The sequence below is a fragment of the Phyllobates terribilis genome, unplaced genomic scaffold (genome assembly GCF_046119375.1).
Source record: "Phyllobates terribilis strain yellow unplaced genomic scaffold, ASM4611937v1 Scaffold_11__3_contigs__length_659146591, whole genome shotgun sequence".
NCBI classification, from domain to species: Eukaryota; Metazoa; Chordata; class Amphibia; order Anura; family Dendrobatidae; genus Phyllobates; species Phyllobates terribilis.
Genome location: NW_027362771.1, coordinates 509,138,236 through 509,155,413, shown reverse-complemented (window position 1 = coordinate 509,155,413; position 17,178 = coordinate 509,138,236).

Here is a 17,178-nt window from a genome sequence, read left to right as displayed (position 1 = left end):
TTGACTTTTTAAATATTTCACACTCATATCACTGTTTCATCCCTACGCTTTGCAACTCCACCAATGATGGGAGGATTTTGAGTCGGCTCCCCTTTTCACCCTCCGGTTTACATGATATAGTTTTGTTCTATATAGAGGATTCCTTCACCACTACTTGCCACCCAATAACCAAATAAATATGTATCAGGCCCCAAACCTTATTTATTTATTTTATTTATTTATTTTACTCACTTATATAGCACCATTAATTCCACAGCGCTTTACAGATATTATCATCGCTGTCCCCATTGGGGCTCACAATCTAGATTCCCTATCAGTATGTCTTTGGAGTATGGGAGGAAACCAGAGAACCCGGAGGAAACCCACGCAAACACGGGGAGAACATACAAACTCCTTGCAGATGTTGTCCTTGGTGGGATTTTAACCCAGGACCCCATGGCTAAAAATCTCTCTAAGAGCCTTGCAGAAACTGGTAATTGTTATGATGCTGAAACCATATGGTGGTTTCCACATGAACTTCCTACTTCAATTCTAAACTTCACGATAAGTTTTTGCCCTTCTAGGTGTGGGGACAGCGAGATTGTACAATATCTCCATAGCAAACCGGGCCCCCATTACAATGCTGAATTTTAACACCAATGATATTAAGACTAGAGATGAGCGTTGTTCTACTCGAACTGTTCGCCAATCTCAAATTCGAGCTGTTTTGGGCGGTGTTCGAGCCGTTCGGCGAACACGAACAATTTGAGAAAAATTCGGCTGTTCGAGGTTATGTTCGATAACTGTTCGTGCACCAAAAAATCATAACTGGATTTTTTCTCAGTAATGATGAAAATTAATGTTAATACGCAGTTTGAGTGTACAGCGAGGCGGGGGGAGGGGCAGGGGATGGATCTCTGCAGGAACAATGAAGATCTCCATTTTTTTTTTCTCTTTCCCGCATTTACAGTGGGGAGGTGCAATCTGTCAGCCTATCAGCAGCGCACACACGGAGCGAAGTGCTTTTTTTAACACAAGCAAGGGCATGTGTCATTGGCAGTGTATGTCACATGTCCTTGCCCTATCAGACCAAGCCATTTTCCCCGTCGCCACCATTTTCTCACTGCTGCAGCTGCGTGTTAGACGGCACCGCTGTTGCTGTGTGCGCTATACCTTGTTAATTTCAAGCCAATTTTCGCACAAATCTACAGATAGCTTGGGAGTAGGGAATAGTTGTGATTGCAGTCCTTTTAAGGACTAGGTTACAGCATTTCCTACGACTTTTATCAGGCAGGTCTGTGCTCTTAAATAGATAGATTGTGGGAGTAAAGACTAATTGTAATTGGAGTCCTTTTCAGGACTAGGTTACATCAGTTCCTATCAGTTTTTGCCAGGCAGGTCTGTGCCAGTGCTGTGCAAGTTTTTTTCACAGCATTTGGCTGAATCTAGCAAAGCTAATCCTTTTTGGCCTATTGCAGAGTGTGTTAGTCAGTGGAGTAGCCTATCTGTGTTGCAAGATATACCACCTGTGTATAGAATACCAATTTTTTTACTGCACCTAGTGAAGTAAAATCTTTTGGGCATAGCATCATTCTATTAGTCCATCTATACTGACCTCCATCAGGTTGCAAATTGAATATAATTTTTTTCTGCATCTAGCTCTGAAAAAATATTGGGCTTCTAGCTGTGTGTGGGACTTGTTGTATTAGTCCATCTATACTGACCTCTATCAGGTTGCAAACTGCATATATTTTTTTCTTCATCTACCTCTGAAAAAATATTGGGCTTCTAGCTGTGTGTGGGACTTGTTGTATTAGTCCATCTATACTGACCTCCATCAGGTTGCAAACTGAATATATTTTTTTCTGCATCTACCTCTGAAAAAATATTGGGCTTCTAGCTGTGTGTGGGACTTGTTCTATTAATCCATCTATACAGACCTCCATCAGGTTGCAAACTGAATATATTTTTTTCTGCATCTACCTCTGAAAAAATATTGGGCTTCTAGCTGTGTGTGGGACTTGTTGTATTAGTCCATCTATACTGACCTCCATCAGGTTGCAAACTGAATATATTTTTTTCTGCATCTACCTCTGAAAAAATATTGGGCTTCTAGCTGTGTGTGGGACTTGTTGTATTAGTCCATCTATACAGACCTCCATCAGGTTGCAAACTGAATATATTTTTTTCTGCATCTACCTCTGAAAAAATATTGGGCTTCTAGCTGTGTGTGGGACTTGTTGTATTAGTCCATCTATACTGACCTCCATCAGGTTGCAAACTGAATATATTTTTTTCTGCATCTACCTCTGAAAAAATATTGGGCTTCTAGCTGTGTGTGGGACTTGTTCTATTAATCCATCTATACAGACCTCCATCAGGTTGCAAACTGAATATATTTTTTTCTGCATCTACCTCTGAAAAAATATTGGGCTTCTAGCTGTGTGTGGGACTTGTTGTATTAGTCCATCTATACTGACCTCCATCAGGTTGCAAACTGAATATATTTTTTTCTGCATCTTCCTCTGAAAAAATATTGGGCTTCTAGCTGTGTGTGGGACTTGTTCTATTAATCCATCTATACAGACCTCCATCAGATTGCAAACTGAATATATTTTTTTCTGCATCTACCTCTGAAAAAATATTCGGCTTCTAGCTGTGTGTGGGACTTGTTGTATTAGTCCATCTATACAGACCTCCATCAGGTTGCAAACTGAATATATTTTTTTCTGCATCTACCTCTGAAAAAATATTGGGCTTCTAGCTGTGTGTGGGACTTGTTGTATTAGTCCATCTATACTGACCTCCATCAGGTTGCAAACTGAATATATTTTTTTCTGCATCTACCTCTGAAAAAATATTGGGCTTCTAGCTGTGTGTGGGACTTGTTCTATTAATCCATCTATACAGACCTCCATCAGGTTGCAAACTGAATATATTTTTTTCTGCATCTACCTCTGAAAAAATATTGGGCTTCTAGCTGTGTGTGGGACTTGTTGTATTAGTCCATCTATACTGACCTCCATCAGGTTGCAAACTGAATATATTTTTTTCTGCATCTACCTCTGAAAAAATATTGGGCTTCTAGCTGTGTGTGGGACTTGTTCTATTAATCCATCTATACAGACCTCCATCAGGTTGCAAACTGAATATATTTTTTTCTGCATCTACCTCTGAAAAAATATTTGGCCTTCTAGCAGTGTGTGGGACTTTCTCTATTAGTCCATCTATACTGACCTCCATCAGGTTGCAAATTAAAAATAATTTTTATCTGCATCTAGCTCTGAAAAAATATTTGGCCTTCTAGCAGTGTGTGGGACTTTCTCTATTAGTCCATCTATACTGACCTCCATCAGGTTGCAAATTAAAAATAATTTTTATCTGCATCTAGCTCTGAAAAAATATTTGGCCTTCTAGCAGTGTGTGGGACTTTCTCTATTAGTCCATCTATACTGACCTCCATCAGGTTGCAAATTGAATATAATTTTTTTCTGCATCTAATCCAGCCAATAGTTTTGGCTTAATACCACAGTTTGGCCACTCAGCTCTGCTCGGTTCCCATCCATTGTTTTTTTGTGCAAACAACTCCAGAGTTGTTAATTAGTTAACCACCAAAATGAGTGGACAAAGGCCTGCTGCTGGTGGAAAGGGGAATAGGCGTGTTGGGAAGGGGAAAAAAGGTTGTGTCCGTGGGGTAGGTGTTAAAGCAACAGTAACATCTGCAGAAGAAAGACCATCTTCCAGCCAAACTAAAATGTCTACTTCTTTTAGCGGACAATGTGATAAGATCCCTTTCTTACGGCCACGCCAATCGCTACAAATTCCAGATGAGGCACAAAAACAGCAGGTGCTTCAACGGATATCAAGTGCTCCTTTAAGTGGGCTCTCCTCCACATCAACTTCAACATCACAAATACTCCAGTCCTCAAAGGTGTCACCCCAATCGCACTTGCTTCCTCACAGCTCCCAAATCTCCAGCTGCCCGTCTGAGTATGAGATAGAACAGATGGTTGAGTCTGCAGAGCTGTTTACTCATACTATAGCCTGGGAATCAGAGGTCGACTCCAGCGCTTCTGTGAATCCAGACGAGGAAATGATCTGCACTGATGCCCAGAATCTTTATGAGTCGGATCCAGGACCAGACGCAGAAGGTTCTGACTAGAGATGAGCGTTGTTCTACTCGAACTGTTCGCCAATCTCAAATTCGAGCTGTTTTGGGCGGTGTTCGAGCCGTTCGGCGAACACGAACAATTTGAGAAAAATTCGGCTGTTCGAGGTTATGTTCGATAACTGTTCGTGCACCAAAATCATAACTGGATTTTTTCTCAGTAATGATGAAAATTAATGTTAATACGCAGTTTGAGTGTACAGCGGGGTGGGGGGAGGGGCAGGGGATGGATCTCTGCAGGAACAATGAAGATCTCCATTTTTTTTTCTCTTTCCCGCATTTGCAGTGGGGAGGTGCAATCTGTCAGCCTATCAGCAGCGCACACACGGAGCGAAGTGCTTTTTTTCACACAAGCAAGGGCATGTGTCATTGGCAGTGTATGTCACATGTCCTTGCCCTATAAGACCAAGCCATTTTCCCCGTCGCCACCATTTTCTCACTGCTGCAGCTGCGTGTTAGACGGCACCGCTGTTGCTGTGTGCGCTATACCTTGTTAATTTCAAGCCAATTTTCGCACAAATATACAGATAGCTTGGGAGTAGGGAATAGTTGTGATTGCAGTCCTTTTAAGGACTAGGTTACAGCATTTCCTACGACTTTTATCAGGGAGGTCTGTGCTCTTAAATAGATAGGTTGTGGGAGTAAAGACTAATTGTAATTGGAGTCCTTTTCAGGACTAGGTTACATGAGTTCCTATCAGTTTTTGCCAGGCAGGTCTGTGCCAGTGCTGTGCAAGTTTTTTTCACAGCATTTGGCTGAATCTAGCAAAGCTAATCCTTTTTGGCCTATTGCAGAGTGTGTTAGTCAGTGGAGTAGCCTATCTGTGTTGCAAGATATAACACCTGTGTATAGAATACCAATTTTTTTACTGCACCTAGTGAAGTAAAATCTTTTGGGCATAGCATCATTCTATTAGTCCATCTATACTGACCTCCATCAGGTTGCAAACTGAATATAGTTTTTTTCTGCATCTAGCTCTGAAAAAATATTTGGGCTTCTAGCAGTGTGTGGGACTTGGTCTATTAGTCCATCTATACTGACCTCCATCAGGTTGCAAATTAAAAATAATTTTTTTCTTCATTTAGCTCTGAAAAAATATTTGGGCTTCTAGCAGTGTGTGGGACTTGTTCTATTAGTCCTTCTATACTGACCTCCAGCAGGTTGCAAATTGAATATAATTTTTTTCTGCATCTAGCTCTGAAAAAATAGTTGGGCTTCTAGCGGTGTGTGGGACTTGGTCTATTAGTCCATCTATACTGACCTCCATCAGGTTGCAAATTAAAAATAATTTTTTTCTGCATCTAGCTCTGAAAAAATATTTGGGCTTCTAGCAGTGTGTGGGACTTGGTCTATTAGTCCATCTATACTGACCTCCATCAGGTTGCAAATTAAAAATAATTTTTTTCTGCATCTTGCTCTGAAAAAATATTTGGGCTTCTAGCAGTGTGTGGGACTTGGTCTATTAGTCCATCTATACTGACCTCCATCAGGTTGCAAATTAAAAATAATTTTTTTCTGCATCTAGCTCTGAAAAAATATTTGGGCTTCTAGCAGTGTGTGGGACTTGGTCTATTAGTCCATCTATACTGACCTCCATCAGGTTGCAAATTAAAAATAATTTTTTTCTTCATTTAGCTCTGAAAAAATATTTGGGCTTCTAGCAGTGTGTGGGACTTGTTCTATTAGTCCTTCTATACTGACCTCCAGCAGGTTGCAAATTGAATATAATTTTTTTCTGCATCTAGCTCTGAAAAAATAGTTGGGCTTCTAGCGGTGTGTGGGACTTGGTCTATTAGTCCATCTATACTGACCTCCATCAGGTTGCAAATTAAAAATAATTTTTTTCTGCATCTAGCTCTGAAAAAATATTTGGGCTTCTAGCAGTGTGTGGGACTTGGTCTATTAGTCCATCTATACTGACCTCCATCAGGTTGCAAATTAAAAATAATTTTTTTCTGCATCTAGCTCTGAAAAAATATTTGGGCTTCTAGCGGTGTGTGGGACTTGGTCTATTAGTCCATCTATACTGACCTCCATCAGGTTGCAAATTAAAAATAATTTTTTTCTGCATCTAGCTCTGAAAAAATATTTGGGCTTCTAGCAGTGTGTGGGACTTGGTCTATTAGTCCATCTATACTGACCTCCATCAGGTTGCAAATTAAAAATAATTTTTTTCTGCATCTAGCTCTGAAAAAATATTTGGGCTTCTAGCGGTGTGTGGGACTTGGTCTATTAGTCCATCTATACTGACCTCCATCAGGTTGCAAATTAAAAATAATTTTTTTCTGCATCTAGCTCTGAAAAAATATTTGGGCTTCTAGCAGTGTGTGGGACTTGGTCTATTAGTCCATCTATACTGACCTCCATCAGGTTGCAAATTAAAAATAATTTTTTTCTTCATTTAGCTCTGAAAAAATATTTGGGCTTCTAGCAGTGTGTGGGACTTGTTCTATTAGTCCTTCTATACTGACCTCCAGCAGGTTGCAAATTGAATATAATTTTTTTCTGCATCTAGCTCTGAAAAAATAGTTGGGCTTCTAGCGGTGTGTGGGACTTGGTCTATTAGTCCATCTATACTGACCTCCATCAGGTTGCAAATTAAAAATAATTTTTTTCTGCATCTAGCTCTGAAAAAATATTTGGGCTTCAAGCAGTGTGTGGGACTTGGTCTATTAGTCCATCTATACTGACCTCCATCAGGTTGCAAATTAAAAATAATTTTTTTCTGCATCTAGCTCTGAAAAAATATTTGGGCTTCTAGCGGTGTGTGGGACTTGGTCTATTAGTCCATCTATACTGACCTCCATCAGGTTGCAAATTAAAAATAATTTTTTTCTGCATCTAGCTCTGAAAAAATATTTGGGCTTCTAGCAGTGTGTGGGACTTGGTCTATTAGTCCATCTATACTGACCTCCATCAGGTTGCAAATTAAAAATAATTTTTATCTGCATCTACAGTACCTCTGAAAAAATATTTGGGCTTCTAGCAGTGTGTGGGACTATTTGTATTAGTCCATCTATACTGACCTCCATCAGGTTGCAAATTCAAAATAATTTTTTTCTGCATCTAACCCAGCCAATAGTTTTGGCCTAATACCACAGTTTGGCCACTCAGCTCTGCTCGGTTACCATCCATTGTTTTTTTGTGCAAACAACTCCAGAGTTGTGAATTAGTTAACCACCAAAATGAGTGGAAAAAGGCCTGCTGCTGGTGGAAAGGGGAATAGGCGTGTTGGGAAGGGGAAAAAAGGTTGTGTCCGTGGGGTAGGTGTTAAAGCAACAGTAACATCTGCAGAAGAAAGACCATCTTCCAGCCAAACTAAAATGTCTACTTCTTTTAGCGGACAATGTGATAAGATCCCTTTCTTACGGCCACGCCAATCGCTACAAATTCCAGATGAGGCACAAAAACAGCAGGTGCTTCAACGGATATCAGGTGCTCCTTTAAGTGGGCTCTCCTCCACATCAACTTCAACATCACAAATACTCCAGTCCTCAAAGGTGTCACCCAAATCGCACTTGCTTCCTCACAGCTCCCAAATCTCCAGCTGCCCGTCTGAGTATGAGGTAGAACAGATGGTTGAGTCTGCAGAGCTGTTTACTCATACTATAGCCTGGGAATCAGAGGTCGACTCCAGCGCTTCTGTGAATCCAGACGAGGAAATGATCTGCACTGATGCCCAGAATCTTTATGAGTCGGATCCAGGACCAGACGCAGAAGGTTCTGACCATAATGTAGACCCTCATTCCCAAACTGTAACTCCTGTTGGTGGAGACAATGAGGAAGACGATGATAAGACTCAAATACCTGATTGGAGCGACAACTTTAGTTTTTTGTCAGGGCAGGAACAGGTTGGCTCTGAGGACGACGGGTGTGATAACGCACAGGGTGATGATGATGAGGTCGGAGATCCCACTTACTGTCAACCCACAGTCAGCCAAGAGATGAGGTCAGCAGAGGAGGTGGAGGAAGATGCTAGTGACGACGAGGTCAGGTTGCGCCTTCCTGGACAGAGACGTAGTACTGGAAGCACGTCAACAACTGCATCCTCAAACACAACTCTGCCTCTCACCACAAGTCGTGGTGGCTCTTCAGGTCGCATGGGTGCTAAGCCTTGCATAGCCTGGGCATTTTTTCAGATCGATAAAGATGACCCAACTCGTGTTATCTGTAACATTTGTCAGCAAAAGCTAAGTAGAGGCCAAAAAATACATAGTTTGAGTACTTCATGCATGAACCGGCACATGGACATGAAGCATAAGTTGCAGTGGGAAGCTCAGTGTGCTACAATGCGGCCTAGCCGGCCGGGCCATCCACCGTCTGCCATATCTTGTGCATCCGCGGCCTCTTCATCCTCTGTGACTGGGGGGACAGCAATCACACCTGTTTTGGGGCGCAGACCTGCCACCTCTTTACCCGCAACAGCCAGCATGATTGGCAGGTCATCATTTTCTTTGGAGGTGGTAACACCAGCTGGTGTTGAGCGCTGTCCGACATCGATAGCACCACCTTTGGATCAAGGCAACCTAACATGTCCGCCTGCATCTTCCTCACAGACCGGCAGTTTGCCGGGGACACCCTTATCAACCCCGTCTAAGCACAATAGCCAGCCCTCGGTCCCTCAGATGTGGACAAGTAAAAGACCATTTCCTCCTAGCCATGAGAAAGCTAAGAGGTTGAATTTCACCATCTGCAAGTTCTTGGCTACAGAAATGCTGCCTTTCCGCCTGGTGGACACAGAGGATTTTCGAGACCTTATGTCCGTCGCAGTGCACCAGTACCAGATGCCCAGTCTGCACTACTTCTCAAAGAAAGGTGTGCCTGCGCTCCACCAGCATGTCGCACACAACATCACCGCTTCTTTGAGAAACTCTGTGTGTGACAGGGTGCATTTCACCACAGACACTTGGACGAGTAGGCATGGACAGGGGCGTTACATGTCGCTGACTGGGCACTGGGTAACTATGGTGACAGCAGGACAAGGGGCTGCTGTCCAAGTCTTGCCGTCCCCACGAGTTGTGCGTCAATCCTCTTTATGTCAAAGTTCCTCCACTGTTTCTGCCTCCTCAACCTCCTCTCGGTCTTCCACCTGCACCCAAAGCCTGTCTGGTCATGCCACAAGCTTTCTAACTGCGCAGAAGGTATCCTGCACACCTCCTTACTATGCTGGCAGTAGGGCTCAACGTCATCAGGCGGTTTTTACATTGAAATGTCTGGGAAATGTGAGTCACACAGCTGAGGAGTTGTGGTCAGCTCTGGAGAACCAATTTCATGAATGGTTGTCTTCACTGGACCTGAAACCAGGGAAGGCCGTGTGCGACAATGCTGCAAACCTGGGTGCGGCCCTTCGCCGGGGCAATGTCACACACGTGCCTTGTATGGCTCACGTGTTGAACCTGGTTGTCCAGCAATTTTTAGCCCACTATCCCAGACTAGATGGCCTTCTGCAGAGGGCACGGTCGCTGTGTGCTCACTTTCGCCGTTCGCATCCCGCAGCTCAGCGACTTACATCTCTACAGAAGTCGTTGGGCCTGCCACTTCACCGGCTAAAATGCGATGTGCCTACCCGGTGGAATTCAACTCTGCACATGTTGCAGCGACTGTGGCAGCACCGACAAGCCCTGGTGCAATACGTTCTGACGTATAGCCTGGGCCAACGAGATCCAGAGGTGGGGCAAATCACGCTGGAGGAGTGGTCTCAGATCAGGGACCTATGCACCCTTCTGCACAGTTTTGAAATGGCGACGAAGATGTTTAGTGCTGACGATGCCATTATCAGCATGACTATTCCGGTGATTTACATGCTGGAGCACATGTTAAACAGAATTCGGAGTCAGGTGGTGGCACAAGAGGAGGTGGAGGAAGTAGAGGAGGAGGAGTTGTATGCGGAAGGGCTAACATCTGCAAGGTCCAGACGGTCGGCAGCACCAAGGCGGCAGGCATGTGAGGGTGGGGGAGATGGTTTTACCAGGGCGCATGGTAGCAGCCAAACTAGTGAGGAAGGTGCAGGAGCCCAGGAAGAAGTGGAGGACGAACTGATGGAAGACTCATCAGATGAGGGAGACCTTGATCACATTTCTGTTGTGCGAGGTTGGGGGGAGAGGACAGAGGAAGGAAGCATGATTGTTACCTCGCCACCAACACAACAGGGACTTGGTGCTCCTGGATGCGCAACACACATGAGTGCCTTCTTGCTGCACTACCTGCAACATGACCCTCGAATTGTGAGAATTAGAAATAATCCTGACTACTGGGTTGCCACACTGTTAGATCCCCGGTACAAAAGTAAATTTGCAGAAATTATTCCTGCCATAGAAAGGGATGCACGCATGCAGGAGTATCAGCAGAGACTGTTGCAGAATCTTACATGTGCTTTTCCACAAAATACCAGTGGTGCACGTAGTGAATCTCACAGTTCCAACTTGCCAACCGTGGGACCGTCAAGTGTTCAGCACTCAAACCGTAACAGAACCACAGTATCTGCTGGTAACATCAATTTTGCGGAATCATTTCACCACTTTTTTAGCCCATCCTTTGCAAGGCCACAGGAGACAAGAAGTCTGACACATAGTCAACGCCTAGAGACGATGGTACAGGAGTATCTCCAAGTAAACATTGAAGCCACGACTGTGTCACTGGACCCTTGCTCCTTTTGGGCTTCCAATCTGGATAAATGGCCGGAGCTAGCCACTTACGCCTTGGAGATCTTGTCATGCCCCGCAGCCAGCGTTCTGTCTGAACGTGTGTTCAGCGCTGCTGGTGGTGTGCTGACAGATAAGCGCACGCGGCTCTCCACTGATAATGTAGACAGACTCACGTTCATAAAGATGAACAAATCATGGATCCGAAACGACTTTTCTACCCCTGTGTCATCCTGGGGAGAGTAAAAGCTTGATGATTGGTTAAAATCACCCTACCAACCGTTTTAAGCTTTCAAATTACTAATCATGTTTATCTGTATCTTGGCTGGAAAATAATTTGGGCTTTGTAGCAGTGTGCAGCACTGATTCTATTAGGCCATCTATAATAAGCTCCACCAGATTTAAAATTACTAATCATGTTTATCTGTATCTTGACTGGAAAATAATTTGGGCTTTGTAGCAGTGTGCAGCACTGATCCTATTAGGCCATCTATACTAAAGCTTCACCAGATTTAAAATTAATAATAATTTTTAGCTGCATCTAGCCCGGAAAATAATTTTGGGGCTCTGAGATGCGCAAGACACATAAGTGCCTTCTTGCTGCACTACCTGCAGCATGACCCTCATATTGTCAGAATTCGAAGTAATCATGACTACTGGGTTGCCACACTCTTAGATCCCCCAAACTTTCCGATCAACCTTTTCATTTTAATAAAGACCAAAAAAATGGTCATTTTTGAAATTATAAGCATTAGCAGGTTGTTAGAAACTGAAATCAAACAGTTTTCAACTCAAAACTTTATTCTAGGTGATGTTACATTTTCACATAGGACCCCTTGTTCGAAAGGAGCTTCTGAACTCTCTCGTCCATTGAATTTGTCAGGTTTTGGATGGTTTCTGCTTCAGTTGGTTTGCATGAGGACAGAATACCCTCCCAGAGCTGTTGCTTAGATGTGAACTGCCTCCCGCCATCATAGACACTCCTTTTAATGATGCTCCAAAGGTTCTGAATGGGGTAGAGGTCAGGGGAGCATGGGGGTCACACCATAAGTTTGTCCCCTTTTATGCCCATATCAGCCAGAGATGCAGATGTTTTATGTGCAGCATGAGATGGTGCATTATCATGCAGAAAAATGATCTTGCTGTGAAATACACGGTTCTTCTTCTTGAACCATGGCAGGAAGTGCTGTTTGAGAAAATCCACATACATTATGGAGTTCATCTTTAGCACCTTCAGGGATCCTAAAGGGGCCGACAATCTCTCTCCCCATGATTCCAGCCCAAAACATTACTCCACCTCCTCCTTGTTGGCGCTGTAGCCGTGTTTGCGTGGGGTGTCCATCAACCAGCCATCCTCCACTCCATCCATCTGGACCATCGAGCGCTGCACGGCACTCATCCATGAACAAAACAGTTTTGAAATCAGTCTTCATGTAATGTTTGGCCCACTGGAGCCGTTTCTGCTTGTGTGAAGTGGATAGAGGAGGTCGACAGGATGGCGTATGCACAGCTGCAAACCTCTGAAGGACCCTGCATCTTGTTGTTCGGGGGACGTTGGAGGCACAAGCAGCTTCAAAAACTTGTCTGCTGCTATGACAAGGCTTTTTTGCCGCTGCTCTTTCAACCTGACGTAATTGCCTGTAGGAAAGAGTCCTCAATTTGCCCTTATCAGCACGCACACGTGTGTACTGTGAATCAGCTACATACTTCTTGATTGCCAAGACACTTCATCCTGATCATCGCACAATGTTGATTGTAGTCATGCCTTGACCTAAACACTCCACAATTTGTTGCTTCTCAGCAGCCGACACATCCTTTTTCTTTCCCATTTTGGCAGAAAATGTAGGCTGCTTAATAATGTGAGACAGCCTTCTTAAGTAGTCTTGCCTTTCATTGGACACACCTGCCAAACTAATTAGCACAGGTGTCTGCAATTGCTTACAGTGATATAAAGAGCCCTGACACACATCACCATCAATGAGTTTAACTGACAAACAAACAAATTCTTCCCTTATCACTCCTAAACACTTTTTGCATAATAATTTGGAACACAGTGTACATGTGCTTTTCCACAAAACACCAGTGGTTCACGTAGTGAATCTTACAGTTCTAACTTGCCAACCGTGGTCTGTATGGAGTTGTTCAATAAAGGGCCCAAAATTAAGATAACATAGATGGGAGAGGTCTCTATGAATAGGAATTCCTAAGTGTTTGATACCCTGTGAGGGCCAGGCAAAGGGAAAGTTGGACTGGATGGAATCCTATATGGATTTGGGGAGGGAGACATCGAGGGCCTCAGACTTCGCTGCATTGATTTTAAAATTTGACCATGTAACAAAGTGATCTATTTCAGCCATAACAGCATGGATGGATATATGTGATTGAGTGATATATACTAGGACATCATCAGCAAATAGAGAGCACTTGTACTCGGTGCCTCCCACCTCAATCCACCTAATATTGGGGTTATGGCGAATTGATGAGAGCAGGTGCTCCGTCACTAGGATGTATAAGAGAGGGGACAGAGAACATCCCTGCCTTGTCCCATTGGTGATTGTGAAAGGTGATGAAAATGTTCTGACGTGCCCCCTGGGCCTTGGGACACCCGGAGCCGGACCCTTTTTGGTGGATGCTGGTGGTTGTAGTCTCCGTGGCGGCAACCCGGTTCCGTGGCTCAGGGCGGTCAAACCAGTGGCGGAACTATTTATGTGGTTTTGATGTTTAAATGTCCGACTACGCCACCCGTGGATTGCGGTCAGAGTGAACCGCCGCTCCAGGGCAGACCGCTGAGGCTGGTGTTGTGGGTGCAGCAGAGCGTAGCATAACTCCCCACGGGAGGAGTATAGCCTCAGGGCAGTGTATGCGGAGGATGGGGGTGATGGTGCAGGGCAGCAGCAGTAATGACACGGAGTCAGTGATGCAGTCCAGGGCCTTTACTCACAGTTCTTATTATCCAGACCACGTCTGCAGGTAACGGCTGCCCACGTCGTACTGTGCTCACCAGGTGAGGGGCTCAGACAACTCCCAGATAACTTTGGAGTGCTTCACAGGACCCCCTTTGTGTGTCCTTTGTCTGGCCTTTCTTACCAACCCTTCTGTCCGGCTGCCTCGGGCCTCCTCTTGGTAAACTTGGCGCCAGTTTCCCTGACCCTATGTGGTGCCTTCCTAGCGGGTGTAGCGAGGGGCTGCGCCACATAAAATGTCACAGCCTCCTGTTTCTAGCTGAGGGTCGTTTCCTGCCTCCACTAGTTTCGGGGACCGGTCTCCCCCTTTGGCCTGACCCCTCCACGCAGGTGGATTCGGGCGTGCGGTGGCGACTCGCCCGTCCGCACCCCTGAGATCCCTTCGTTCCTCGTTCCTGGAGCCTTCTCCGCTCCTCTTCCTTCCTTCTCCCTCTTCCAGGCCTGGGCCTCTGTTACTAGGCCCGCCTCCGGAGCAGAGCTCATGCAGAGCCCCTGCTCCCTGCCACTTCTGTTCAGACTTCTCTGCACTGAACTAAGATGGTGCCCACCTTTTATACTCCCTTCTCAATGCACCCAGGAACTGCTTCCTCCCTGCTCCTGCACTACAGGGTTCCCCTTCCTCAGTGTTCCCTCCCCCCACTCCAGCCAGGGACAGGGACTGTCGTGCCCATCTCAGGGGCATATTGGTCGCCCTGCCCCACGGCAATGTGGTGTAATGCATGCAGGTGTCGGGTCCTGATCCACACTACATCCTTACCTGAGAGTGAGATATCACACCTCTGGGTGAGGTGCAATACCTCTGTAGCAACCGAGCCCTCAGGGTGCTACAGTTCCATTTATCTTCAGCCTAGGTGACGTATTGCGATACAGGGCCGTGATTTTGGCTATAAAAGGGTCCCCTAGACCCCTACCCCAAGCTTTTTAAGAGAATCATATATGGCGTGCCAGGAGACTCTATGGAATGCTTTTTCAGCATCCAACGAGAGTATCTAATTACAAATTTTTAACTGCATCTAGCCCAGGAAATACTTTGTGCCTAGTAGCAGGGTCTGCTAGTCAGCGGATTATCCCGGCTGTTAAGCAAGCTACACCACCTGTAGTTTGGACACTTCATTTTTTCAAAGGAAATGCTTCGGGACCACGGGATACTCAGTGAAGAGCATCAGGAGGCACCCCAAGGCATAGGGGCTCGGACTGGCAGTAGGATGCCTTGCGGTGGACAGCCGAGCTCGATCCTTATAAAAGCTTTTTAACTGCAGCAGCTTTAGTGGACGCTACTGGAGCTGGAATTACGCGGCTGCTGGCATGAGACTTGCCCTCCAATAGATCCTTGTAAATGGATTTAAAGTGTATTTATTCAAATTAGAGAGACAATTTAAATTAAAAAGCTTAGAGCTGCCTCCACCACAGGGGGGCTCGCTCGACCCACCAGCGGACAGGCACCAGTATTGGGAGAGGGGGGCTGGCCGTCAGGGTTCACCGCGGCTCTGGCACAAACCCGGCGACACGGAGGTGGCACGGGCAGGAGCGGACTGAACGTGTCGGCTTCTCACTTTTTGGATTTTAGAAGGGCATGACATGCCTATATCTGTGTCTCCCCCTCCTTTTACTCCTCCACCTCTTTTCTTTTCGCATGACTATATGTACTTGTCACTTTTCCATGTGTTAGTTGTGTCTTCTGAGCAGTTTGTCAGCTTTTGGACACCTTTGAAGGTGTTTTCTATGTGTTTCTATGTGTTTTTGTTTGCCTGCCATTGGTTTTAACGGTGTTCGAAGGTGTTCGACGAACAGTTCGACGAACAGTTTCTCAAACAGCACTTCCTGCCATGGTTCAAGAAGAAGAACCGTGTATTTCACAGCAAGATCATTTTTCTGCATGATAATGCACCATGTCATGCTGCACATAAAACATCTGCATCTCTGGCTGATATGGGCATAAAAGGGGACAAACTTATGGTGTGACCCCCATGCTCCCCTGACCTCTACCCCATTCAGAACCTTTGGAGCATCATTAAAAGGAGTGTCTATGATGGCGGGAGGCAGTTCACATCTAAGCAACAGCTCTGGGAGGGTATTCTGTCCTCATGCAAACCAATTGAAGCAGAAACCATCCAAAACCTGACAAATTCAATGGACGAGAGAGTTCAGAAGCTCCTTTCGAACAAGGGGTCCTATGTGAAAATGTAACATCACCTAGAATAAAGTTTTGAGTTGAAAACTGTTTGATTTCAGTTTCTAACAACCTGCTAATGCTTATAATTTCAAAAATGACCACTTTTTTGGTCTTTATTAAAATGAAAAGGTTGATCGAAAAGTTTGGGGGATCTAAGAGTGTGGCAACCCAGTAGTCACGATTACTTCGAATTCTGACAATATGAGGGTCATGCTGCAGGTAGTGCAGCAAGAAGGCACTTATGTGTCTTGCGCATCTCGGAGCCCCAAAATTATTTTCCGGGCTAGATGCAGCTAAAAATTATTATTAATTTTAAATCTGGTGAAGCTTTAGTATAGATGGCCTAATAGGATCAGTGCTGCACACTGCTACAAAGCCCAAATTATTTTCCAGTCAAGATACAGATAAACATGATTAGTAATTTTAAATCTGGTGGAGCTTATTATAGATGGCCTAATAGAATCAGTGCTGCACACTGCTACAAAGCCCAAATTATTTTCCAGCCAAGATACAGATAAACATGATTAGTAATTTGAAAGCTTAAAACGGTTGGTAGGGTGATTTTAACCAATCATCAAGCTTTTACTCTCCCCAGGATGACACAGGGGTAGAAAAGTCGTTTCGGATCCATGATTTGTTCATCTTTATGAACGTGAGTCTGTCTACATTATCAGTGGAGAGCCACGTGCGCTTATCTGTCAGCACACCACCAGCAGCGCTGAACACACGTTCAGACAGAACGCTGGCTGCGGGGCATGACAAGATCTCCAAGGCGTAAGTGGCTAGCTCCGGCCATTTATCCAGATTGGAAGCCCAAAAGGAGCAAGGGTCCAGTGACACAGTCGTGGCTTCAATGTTTACTTGGAGATACTCCTGTACCATCGTCTCTAGGCGTTGACTATGTGTCAGACTTCTTGTCTCCTGTGGCCTTGCAAAGGATGGGCTAAAAAAGTGGTGAAATGATTCCGCAAAATTGATGTTACCAGCAGATACTGTGGTTCTGTTACGGTTTGAGTGCTGAACACTTGACGGTCCCACGGTTGGCAAGTTGGAACTGTGAGATTCACTACGTGCACCACTGGTATTTTGTGGAAAATCACATGTAAGATTCTGCAACAGTCTCTGCTGATACTCCTGCATGCGTGCATCCCTTTCTATGGCAGGAATAATTTCTGCAAATTTACTTTTGTACCGGGGATCTAACAGTGTGGCAACCCAGTAGTCAGGATTATTTCTAATTCTCACAATTCGAGG